General features: G+C 43.5%; 1 long non-coding RNA gene across 2 annotated transcripts; it reads right to left on the bottom strand.

Moving 5' to 3' along the window:
* Window positions 1-1,601: 1,601 nt before the first annotated feature.
* LOC133385801 (uncharacterized) lies at window positions 1,602-11,848 on the bottom strand. 2 transcript variants are annotated; one of them, XR_009762964.1, is made up of 4 exons: window positions 11,769-11,848; window positions 5,845-5,946; window positions 4,720-4,839; window positions 1,602-1,989 (listed from the first exon to the last, which is right to left on the bottom strand). It is a non-coding gene; the product is annotated as an uncharacterized LOC133385801 (long non-coding RNA). The 2 variants fall into 2 exon arrangements; XR_009762965.1 differs by lacking the exon at window positions 4,720-4,839.
* Window positions 11,849-12,489: the final 641 nt, after the last annotated feature.

Consider the following 12,489-nt stretch of genomic DNA (forward strand, 5'->3'; position numbering starts at 1 on the left):
GGTATAAGGCAGAGTCCTATGGGTGGTATTCAGTACTAGTCCTACTCAGAGTAGACCCACTGAAGTTAATAGACATGACTAACATAGGTTCATTGATTTGAATGTATCTATTCCAGGGGTGGCCACTCCGTGGCTCTCCAGATGCTGCTGAACTACAGCTCCCATCAGTCTCAGCCAGCACAGCTCATGGTCAGGGATGATGGGAGCTGTAGTCCAGCAGCATCTGGAGAGCCATGGAGTGGCCACCCCTGATTTATTCTAAGTAGGACTTTGTTGAATACAACGCTATGTTCCTGTCTCAGATCTTCTTTTCTGCCAGTGAGTGCCACCACCATTGCTATCATCTTAGTTCTTCTTGTATGCATCTAGTACTAAACTTGTCCCAGTTACTAGCCTAGCAGTTTTATTTTGAACCAGCTGACATTTCTGAGATGTCCTCAGAGGCAGCTCCAATTACAACACACTGGAGGTTCAGATCAGGGCATAGTAACAATAGCCAGGCTATTCTTTGCTCTTGTGCTAAAAACCAGGATTGGAAACCAGCATTTGAACCTAGTTTGCAGGGTAAGTACAAACCATTGTTTACCAAGTTGGATGTACTGGCAAACTATGGTTGGCACAAATCAGAAACTAATGAATTACTCCAAGTGTGCATGTGGAGGAGGGAGGGGTGAGAACTGGAGGAAGAACTGCCTGAACCTGAAATTTTGTGTTATTTCTCTGTTTTATATTACCACATGTCACAATAACGTGCTAGCCATGGGGAAGAGAGGCTTGAATTGATTTTTGCATTTCCTTGTTTGTTGGTATTTTTTTCCCTAACTGTCTTCATGAACATGTACTTAAAACAAATTTATTGCAATGAATTAATTTGGAGTTGATTTTGTATTGAAAATCTGCAAATAGACACATTTTCACAAAAGTGCCATAAGAGGGCTGCATGTCCCATCAATTTCAAAGGTAATCTCTCTCTCTCTCTCTCTCTCTCTCTGCAAAAATCAATGGGACTTAGAAATAAGCACTTTGGGCCAGATTAGTGTGCATACATTGTAAAAAAAATCATGTTTATGTTTTATGTTTATTTCTTTTCATCTTTGTTTTATTTATGTATGCTGCCTTGTGAGGAGGTGGATTATTTTATAGGACTGATGAAAAGAACTGAAATAAAGAATTGTGTCTGGGATACCGTCTGAAAGCATCAAGATAATAAAGAGGAACAAACATATATACCTGGGACATTTCCAGATATGCAGACAGCAAGATACAGCTAACTGTACTTCCGCCTCTCCCTACATTTGGAAATGTTAAAAAGTGGCATCTGTTTCGACTTTGCTCAGGAAAAAGGCAAACCGGCTTTTATTTTTTTATTTTTTTAAAAAAATTAATAAAAGGCAAGCAGATTTTTCTGGTGGAGCATCCACTGGATTAAAAAAAGAGAGACTCACGTGGCCCATATTACTTTCTTGGTTGCCACATTCAATCTGGTCATGTTGTCCTACTTCAGTGGTTTTCCTTTCCTTCCCCCTTCCCCTCTTGCCTGTCCTTTGCATACTCGCTTTATTGCCGAACCTCATCCTGCCTCGAAAACAACACACCATAAATTTGTTTACAGCCTCCATTTTATTAATAGTGGCAATCAGAGAAGCTTTTTATGGATATGCTATTTTCCCTCTAGCTGCAGTTGTGTCTGCTGACTTGGTGGGAACCCCATGGGGTGCTCATAAATGGACATCTTTACAATCTGGCCAACATAAAGAACCTCAAGCAGCATCTACAGCCAAGTCTCCTTTGTGCTGTTCACCACCTGTGATGCCAGAGGGCAGAAGGTCAACAAAGTGGGCTTCCTCTGCCTCCACATGGATCAAGATCAGCCAACCTCCATTTATCTGCAGTTGAGGACTTGTTTTTCTTTCTCCCATCATGACTGTGTGGGGTTGTCTGGATATTTTTAATTGAAAGACAAAGCACTTCCTTCTCAAAACTTGGCATCTATGAGGAACACAGTGGGGGAAATGCTCACTCAAAATAATTACGTATGTCAGGAAAATCTTTTCCTAACTACTACAAGATGAATGCATTTTGTAACATAGTCAAATCAAGAAAGAGTCTTGTTACTGCAAAATTTTCAGCTGATCTATTTCTTACTTCCTTTGCCCTTCCAATCAATGTTCACAACAAACACTGTGGGAAATACAAGCTATTTCTAACATATTGAACTGTCATTGATTTAAAAGTTTAGCTGTGTAAAGAGAGGAACTTCTGCATAAGCATTTGGCCCCATAGAAGTTAGTCAGCAGCTAATATTCTGAAATGATGCCGTTATTGTGTGAGCTCTTTGATCAGAATGATTCCTGCTAACTGTCATGGCGGGCTTAAATTACACATTAGTCTGGAAGCTAGACAAGAACTTTATAATCTCTTGGGGAAAGTCCTGGCACTCTACCCAGTGTCACCTAGTGGCTAAACTATATAATGACACTATCCAGACACTTACTGTCCTTCCTTTGTCACGGGATGGGTTTGGGCTTACCTATTTTGTTTTATTAAGCCAAAATAAGCCCGGACCTTGTGCCTGCACACTTCATCCTTGCAATACATCTTCTCTCCTTGCAATACATCTTGGCCTGCTGCAATTTGTGGGTTAATTAATCCTAGTCTTCTATGATACTTGAACTGGAAAAACTATGGTTACCGAGTTCAGGACAAGTCAGGAACTGCAGCCAACGTTACACTTTGGCTGAAGATTCTAAGGTGGCAGAATGGACTGTGCCATGTCAGACCTGCAGGAATACTACTTTTAAATATTCCCCATGGGAGGAAATCTCTCTGGAAGTAACCCCCTCCCCCCTCCCAAGCCCTTAGGAGGAAAAAAAATCTAGCCCTGCTTCCTTTCCTCAATTACTTTTCTACTTGCAAGATATGGGGAACACTCAGAAATGTGATCTCACCCCTGCAGTTGGTACTGGTATGGTCTGTTCTACCGCTTCAGGGCTTAACTATCTCATTTTCCTGGATATAAAATGACAATTGAAAAATGTTGCATTTGAGGTGGGTATGAGAGGGTATGAAAATTATTCCTGTAGTATTATAGCTCTGATGGCTCATTCACACATGCCAGGTATCACTTGGTGCTACAGTAGCATCTCCTAACCTGGTGCTCTCCAAATGTTGTTGAACTCCCATCAGCACACACACCCAGCCAGCATGGTCAATGATCTGGGAGGATCGTACTCTAGTAACCCTTGGAGGGCAGCAGGTGGGGTTGCTAGCAGGGCCGGTGCCAGAGGGCGGCCAGGTTGGGTCCTGGCCGAGGGCCCCTGGGTCCCTTCAGGGGGGCCTTCTTAGGGTGGGTGGGTAGGGTGGGTAGCCCTCCCTTCCATGATCCATGGCAGTGTTCCTGACCCTGCCTCAAATTGCAAGAGGGAGCTCCCAGGCACCCACACCCACACTGCTGCACAGGCCTGCAACACCTGCCTAAATGCCCCACCTACCTCTCCCTTGACATAAATGCTGGTTGCGCTGCAGGCACAAGCCTGCTATCAACCAAGATGGTGACGGAGGCATCAGTCCCTTAGGGAAGCACAGGCAGCATTCACCAAGGGAAAGGTAGGTAGGTGGAATGTGTGTGCTTGTGCCGGGGCCCGGACCAGGCTGGTGCCCGAGGGCCACGGCATGCCTGGCACCAGCCCTGGTTGTTAAAGTGTCCAAGTGAGAAGTAAGCATGAGTGAAACAGCCCTATCAGCCTTATGGTCAATGTGTAGCACAGCACTGTTGATTATTCATCAGTATTATGGCTATTCATAGCACCAGCATATCCACTTGAAGGCATGCATAACACTGCTGCTATTCCAACAGCACATTGTTCCGTTAAGCAAAGTTGCACTGATAGAGCTCCTAATATGCCCCATCCTAAGCACTTATACACTGTCACAGCAGGCTTTGTAATTCATATGTTAAGGAAAGATGTTACAGCTAGACTAGAATAGTATTTTGGCATCTCATACTGTAAGCAGCAAGGGTCTGCCCATTTCCATCTAGAGGCTCTGACTGAAACAACTTGGCCAATTTGCAGTAACTTGGCTTATTTGCAATTCATGCATTCATCATATGGAAGTGAACACATGGAAAACAAGTGCAGGATTGTGCATTTTGCTGGGTCCCTGATTGCATGTATACAACCTGTGTATGTAAAGCTTGCATGTACATAGCCTCAGTTCACTGATGTGCAGTACAATCTTATACATGTCTGTTAGGAAGTAAGCCTCCATTGGGTTCAATGGGAGTTGTATCCAGTATATAAGTATAATAAGTATAGGATGACAGCCTCAGGAGAACATGTAAAGGAAGGAAGGAGCACATCCAGCAGGTAAAAGCCCACACCCCATATTCTATTTGCATGGACAGTCCCCCCAAATCCTTGGGGTTTGTAGTTAATGCTTGCATCATTACATTTTACATAGGTTGCTAAGAGACCCTGGAATTCATAAGGTAAAGTCTACCAAGCCCCTTCACTGTACCCAGTAGTCCTTCTGGGACATCAAAGCAGCCAAGCCAATGGCAGCCAGGGAACCATGACCTTCATGCTTATGCAGGGCCAAAAGCAAATTAGCCACTGACATCTTATACCATCACAGACATGTTTATTTGTTTGGGTATTGCAATGATACGACGCCTTTTTGGCAATGCACTTGAGGTAGCATACAGCAGCCTTCACTAACCTGGTGCAATTCCCATCTGCCTTGGACAACACGACTATGTTGGCTGGGGCTGATGGAAGTTGTCCAAAACATCTAGAAGGCACCACATTGGAGAAGAAGGCTGGCTTACAGCTGATAGTACTAAAGCAATAAGTAAGAGATACCAAAGGTAAGACACAAAGGCAAAATAATTATTTCAGGACCTGACGGCATGAGGGCCTCTTTTCTCACTTACCCTGCAGGGCAGACAGGTGTTGAATTGGAGAAGGGAGGGAGGGATTATACCTTAACTGGACTGTCTCAGGTTGTTGCTTGCCTATTTAGGAGCCAATGGCATGAGCTATCATGTTTATAGACCTCACAAAGAAATACTGGGTCATATCACTGGCATTTCCACATAATCCCTGAATTTACTGATGACCCTGCACAGAGCAAGTATCTGAACCAGACCCAATCTCATTCTGGAAACATTGACTTAGTGGGGTTCTCCTCTTCCAAACCTTGTATGGCTTTGAGAAATTGTTTAACTTTCAGCCCAATCCTCGTTGATTTCAGTGCCACTTACTTTGAAGACTGCCACCTTTGGAGTTCTAATCAGAGAAATGAACAGGGGCAAACGGTAACTTGACAACAAAAGAATTTTGGAAGAGTCATGCATGTGTTTAATGGAACACATTAAAGCAGACTCTCTCAAGGGCACTGTGACAGAAAGCACTTCCTCAGCATTTCATACCTACTGCAAAGCACACCTATTGATTGCTTTGATTTTAATATTTGACAATATCCTTTTACAGGTTTTCCTGTTTATGGTCTTCCTACCAATGTGATCAATCAACCTAACTTTTTTCATTCCATACTCCACTAGATGATCACACTGGTTCAATAAACCATCACACAGAGAGGCAAAACACAAAGAATTTTTTCATTATAAATGAAAAATTGTATAAGCTTTATTCAGTAAAGCTCCTTTTCTGTCACCCTGCAACCTTTTGACTTCTATCCTAATAGCAGAGGTCACCCAAGGGCAAAGGTACAGTGGTAGGTTAAGTCTGTGTGAGTTTGTGTTGAAGGGGGAGAGACTGTCTGCTCCTACTGCCTGTTGTCTCTTTCTAAACAATGCAATTACTTTCTAAATGCAGAACTCACCCCCACGGAAGCACTCCTCCTAATAATCAAAGACATATAGATGGTCCACTCTTCCCATTCCATTGCATTTGAGTTTCGTTGCACAAATCAAGTTGAAGTGGTCTAGAAGGAAAAAGAGGTCACTTGTCAATATCTGTCCTACTTTGGGGGCATTGAGCATAATATATTATTTCACAATTTCTCATACTGTTACCTTCCTTAATTTGAATTATTTGTATATAGGATTGCCAAGTCACAAGTCTGAGATAATCCTACCTGTCTTTTTAAAACAACAATAATTTTATGAATTGCTTCCTATGAAACATCTCAAACCAATTTCACAATACAATAAAAAGATATATAAAATAATTACATATATAAAAAGCAATTTCATATCCAATACAGGAAATAAAAAATTCCACTTAGACGGCGTGTTGAAAGAGGATCCCATGCGTACAGGTATGAGATCTCTCCTAGTCTAGCCTTCCTCAACCTGTTGCCCTCCAGATGTTTTGGATAACATCTCCCATCATCCCTGAGCATTAGCCATGTTGGTTTGGTCTGAGGAGAGTGAGAGCTGGATTCATCTGGAGGGCACCAGGTTGAGGAAGGCTAACCTCATCTGCTATTCTTCCAGACTAGAGGCATCACCCATTCTCTGCTTCGCCAGCTGTGAAGCAAACCAGGTATATCTATCTCTGAACCTTTTCTGGCCAGCACAAGAACACTCCTTGTTAGTGCTGTGTTAGTGCCTTATTTGGGCTTTAGCTTTCTAGAGAAGGAGCTCTAGATATTTCTGAATTCACAAGGGTATTCAGACAACAATCCCTTCCCCATGCATTCAGCAAATGTGTGAGGGGGAACTGAAATCAAACCAAACTAGCCATGCGCCCTATTGCCTACAGCCCCCTCCTCCTCATGGGCTCAGTGAATATGACAGGGTTTTTTTTTCCTGAAAACCCCTCTTGCTTTCCCCTATTCTGGCATTGCTCAGTCTGGTTCCCCTTGCAAGAGCCCATTTCATTCCTATTCCTTTCTGACTCTAGACTGTCTCTTAGCTATGTCCTGTGTTTGGGCTCTTCACTCTGCTTCCAGAACAAAACGAGTGACAAGTGAAAGTGGATGTTAAGACAAGTGGGTGAGACAGATCATGAGTTTATTTATTTAACAGAATGTATATACTACTTATATATTATATGTACCACTTAATTGTAAATAAAACCTCTATGCCTCAGGCTGGTGCAGCAGTTTGCCTACCCTCTGCCTTCCATCCCATCCCAGATGGTGAGAGCAGCAGAGCTACAGATGCAGTGATGGTCCCACCACTCTGTTAACCCCCGTCGCTGTCCATTCAGGGTTTGGATTGCACCCTAAGCCATCATCATGTGTGACTGTACAAGACTTGAGAAATCTAGCTCCACATTGATCCACTGATCCATATTGGTAGCCTCCAAGAGGTCTTCTGTGTCTTTAAAAGTTGTGCAGGGGGAAGGGAGAATTTCACCTTGTGGTTTTTTCCATTACAATGTTGCAAGAAAACCTGCACTTGGCTGAATTTTCTCTTCTCTTAGAGATACAGAATCATTCTCAGGCCCTGAGCCTGGCAACCCTAATTAGAAATCTAGGAACAGATGGAGCTGTGGCTCAGACCATATGTAACTCCACTGAGCTTAGCTCTGAGAGAAGGAAACTTCAAATGATTAGAGTATTTCTATTTTGTGCTTCTCTTTGTCAGGAAATGCAAAGGATACACATAGGACTATAAAATCTTCTTTTAGTCAACACTGCCTGCGTTGGATGTACATGAGACCTGAATAAAAATATGTTCCATACGCTACAAGGATAATAAGATGTACAACTCACACCTGTAAATGTATGGTAAAAATTAGAACTAGCCAAATCTTCGATTCCCATATGAACCAGCCCGTGCACTACGTTCTGCTACGAAGGCCCTCCTCCGGGTTCCAACTCACAGGGAGGCCCGGAGGGTGATGACAAGATCTAGGGCCTTCTCAGTGGTGGCCCCCGAACTATGGAACAGTCTCCCTGAGGAAGTACGCCTGGCGCCGACTCTGCTCTCCTTCCGGCGCCAGGTCAAAAACTTCCTATTCTCTGAAGCATTTTAAATTACACTGATTTAATTTTAAAAATGTTTATTGTGTTGGATTGTTGCTTGTATTTTAGTATTGTTTTGTTATTTATTGTATTTTTATGCTGTTTTATGTTCACCGCCCAGAGAGCTATTGCTAGTCGGGCGGTATATAAATTTAATAAATAAATAAAAAAATAAATAAAATAACTGTCAGTTTTCATCACTACTATGTTATTTGAAGAGATGCTATATTTGGGCCTCTTCCTTCATAAGCGTTAGGGCCTCTTCACAATTTAGGTGTCTGGGTTTATGATTTTAGGAGTATGTTTAAAGTTGCTTAAAAATATACATCTAAAAACGTACAGCATGACAAACTGATGACTGAAAACAGAATGTAACACAGATACAATTAATATACAGCACCAGAATTATTTCTGAAGCTTCTTCCCTCTCCCTCCCCCCCCAAAAAAATTCCAAACCTGGATTATTTTCAGAGGACAGAAATTCTAGGAATACCACCATCGTATGCAATTAAATATCACTCCTAGGCCCCATTTCCACTATACATTTAAATCACTATTATACACTTTAAACAGTGATGGCTTGCTCCCAAAGACTTATGGGAACTGTAGTTTGTTAAAGGTGCAGAGCATTGTTAGGAGACCCCTATTTCCCTCACAGAGCTAGTTTCCAGAGTGGTTTAACAATCAATCCCACTTCCCAGGGTACTCTGGGAACTGCAGCTCTTTGAGGGGGTCTCCTAACAACTCTAAGCACCCTTAACAAACTACAGTTCTCAGGATGCCAGCCATGACTATTTAAAGTGATATGTTTTTAATGAACAGTGCAGATGGGGTCCTGTTATAAGCAAAGAACTGTGTACAATCCAACCAAAGTTAAAAATGTTCCTGTTCCATTGCTTTAAGTGGGAAAGATTTATAGATATTCCTACTAAAGTCAATAGTACTTCAAAGCAGCTGGATTGTACCTAAAACGATTGTGTCCGCTGTCCCTGGATTATCTAACAGCAGGAGGTGGAAGCCTTTTGTGATGTTAATTACCCACCCTGTTCATATTATGACCAGATGTCAGAGCTGCACTAATGGTAAAGGCCAGCCCCCCTCAAGGTATTCCAGGGGCCCTCCCTGAATAGCCAGCTTTCATTTGAAAAAGTCAATGTCTAGACTGTGGTAGGCGACATGTATGTGGCCCTCAGCCTATCTTTAAGTGGCCCTTGGCCTAATTTCCAAATCCCTCTGCACATCATGAGTTCAGATCTCTTGCAAGAGCAATCTGTTGCGTCCTCTCTGGCACAAAGGGAGACAGAGGGAGTCTGAGAGAAATGGTGTAAAAAAAAATTAGAGAGAAAAGGAGTTGCAGTAAGAGACTCTGGCCTCACCCCCAGCTGGCACATTTAGACAGATTATCCCTAAGGCCCTTGACACATACACACACAAAAGATTGCCTACCGCTGATCTAGCCCCGTTTCTAGAGCACTGTGCAGTTGGTATTCTATCCAGTGGCTCGCTGAGAAGTAAACTTGTGCCTGCCTTCCAACATTCTGGCCAATGGGTGCAAAGTCACCTGAGTAATGTAACTGACAAGCACTAGGCTGCCAGGCGCTTCAGACATCTACTGACTGCAGAGTGATAGGAACATAGGAAGCTCTCTTACAGGGCTGGCCCCAAGCATGATGGGGCTCTTGGGCACCAGCCTGCCCCGAGCCTGTGGCACTGTAGCCCCGAACTCCCCATTCAGGTGGCGCAGAGCTAGCCCTGTCCTTAGGGAAGCCCCCCACCATCTTAGGTGATGGCAGGCATGCACCCACACAGCGCACACACCAGTCACACTGATGGGAGAGGTAGGTGGGGAATGCAGATGGGCTTATTGACGCCATGCTGTCTGTATTGGGTGGTGCCTGGGAGATCTGTCTCCATGATCAGAGGCAGGGTTGGGTTGTAGGACCTCACACAGCCACAGATCATGGAATGAGAGCACCACCCTCCCACCCTAAGGAAGGGCCCTCAGCCAGGGCCCAACCTGGTCGCCCTCTGGTGCCAGCCCTGCTGTCTTACATGGAGGTGGAGCCTTGGTCCATCTAGTTCAGTATTGCCAACACTGACTGGCAGTGTTTTTCCAGGGTTTCAGAAAGGAAACATTACCTGTCCGACCTGGAGATTCCATGGATTGAACCAGGGATCTGCTACATGCCAAGCCGATGCTCTACCACTGAGCTATTGAATTTATGAGGAAGACTCAGAAGTGCCTTACACTTCTTGATCCTTAACACAATCATGTTCAAAATGCAGCTCCTGGGTCAGTAGGAGCAAAGCTTCCTCAGTTTCCTATACAGCTTGAGATCAGCATACCTGAAAGATTGTCTCACCCTTATATACCTAGCTGATCATTGCACTCTGCAGGTGAGGGCCTCCTGCAGATGCCATTTTATCAGAAAGTCTGCTCCACGCAACATAGGAAGCGGGCCTTTAGTGTAGTGGCACCTACCCTTTGGAATTCCCTCCCCTTGAATATTAGACAGGCGCCATCTCTGTTATCTTGTCAGGGCCTACTTCCTCTTTCAACAAGTCTCTTAGAGGTCTAAGTAGAGACCTTATCTCAGTCTGCATCTGTATTTGAATTATTTATTTATTACATTTATACCCCGCCTTTCTTTTCATGATAGAAATCCAAGGCGGCTTACATATGGTTTCCAGGCAGTCTCCCAACCAGCCACTGACCAGACCTGACCCTGATTAGCTTCAGCAGGGTGCTGGCCTCATGTGTCTTCAGACCATAGTCTGACATTAATTAATTAATTAATCAATGAATTAAATCCTGCCCTTCCTCTCAGTAGGAGCCCAGGGTGGCAAACAAAAGAACTAAAAACACTCTAAAACATCATAAAAACAGACTGTAAAATACATTGCAACAAAACATCCTTTTTTAAAAAAAGCTTTACAAACACCCTTTTTTAAAAAAGTTAAAAACATATTAAACAGCAATTCCAACACAGGTGCAGACTGGGATAAGTTCTCTACTTAAAAGGCTTATTGAAAGAGGAAGGTAAGGTCTTCAGTAGCCACTGAAAAGATAGCAGAGATTGCACCAGTCTAATACTTAAGGGGAGGGAATTCCAAAGGGTAGGTGCCACTACACTAAAGGTCTGGTTCCTATGTTGTGCAGAACAGACCTTCTGATAAGTTGGCAAAGCATAGTGATCGGCTGGGTATATAAAAGGTAAGACGGTCTTTCAGGTATTTTTTAAAAAGATTTTTAAAAGATGTTTTAAGACATTTTGTTTTAAAATATGTTTTGTTTTTAAAAATGTTTTGCATTTAAGTTTTTTTAAAAAAAAGATTTTTTAGTGTTTTATCACTTGCTGTTTGCCACCTTGGGCTCCCTTTGGGAGGAAGGGCAGGATATAAATTTAAGAACAGCAACAGCAGCAACAACTCTCTCTCAGGGGCTGAAGGTTATCTAATGGTTTGGGAAAACAGGAGGTGGGGCCAGGTTTTGAAAAGCAATGCTTGTAAGAATTAACCCAATCTGTAAAGAATTGTCCTTCCATCTATGACTATCCACCCACTGAAGCCAATAGATAGGCAGGTAGGTAGAATCCATTTCCTGATTTTGTCTCTGTGGCTAGCATGGCTGTGGAATATAATACAGACTGAAGCCTTGCAAATGAACAGAGATGACTATGCAGGTGAGGCAAGCTCAATGGTTTCTATGGGACAAACAATACATAACAGAATCTGGCCCCCAATTGAGGGTGGGGCAAATGTACCCCCCCTTCCCAGCATACTGCTGCCAGGGGTGCCTGCAAATCCAAGTTTCTCTGTCAGCTGCCTACCTTCAGGCAGTTTCCTGCTGCTGCAGTTGAGGTCTGCCAGCGCCTGCCTTTCAAATGTCAACACTCTCCCACTTTGCTAGACCAGCCAAATGCTTATTAATGAGATATAGCAGCTGGGTAGAGGTGAACTACTGAGAAGTATAAAGGCATGCTGCTGGTGCAGGAAGCAGTGCCCTTTGAATGTTTTCAGCACTCTGAAAGCGTTCAAATCAAAGGAGGTATGTTGCATTCCTTAATAAAATTTGAGTTTCCCATGCAACTGTGGGCCAAACCAGACGTTACACAGCAGACACTTGGAAAACCTCCCCAGCACTTTGTGGTCTAGTTTTGTTGTTAAACTAAAAAGTAGCCCTGGAGGCTACAAGTGGGAGTGGAAAAGCAGGAGTGCCGCTATTTAGCCCTTTCCCCCCCTTGCTGTTTGTCTACTCAAAATTGTGCACCCCCCCCAAGAGAAGTTGCATTCCTATCCACTTAAGAAAAGATTCTTGGTCTCCAAAGCTTGGAGAGCAGGTTGGGTACAGTGCATTCTAGTGGGCATTGTCTTGCTCTTGTGTTCTTCTTGTGAGCTTCCCATAGGCATGTGATGGCCTACTCTAGGAGACAGGATGCTGGACTAGATGAACCTTTGCTCTGATCCAGTAGCCACATTGTATAAAGAAAATCTTTCATGCTGGGATAGGGAATCTGTGGCCCTCCAGATGTTGTTGGCTCCCAATTGCCA

The sequence above is a fragment of the Rhineura floridana genome, chromosome 5 (assembly GCF_030035675.1).
Source record: "Rhineura floridana isolate rRhiFlo1 chromosome 5, rRhiFlo1.hap2, whole genome shotgun sequence".
NCBI classification, from domain to species: Eukaryota; Metazoa; Chordata; class Lepidosauria; order Squamata; family Rhineuridae; genus Rhineura; species Rhineura floridana.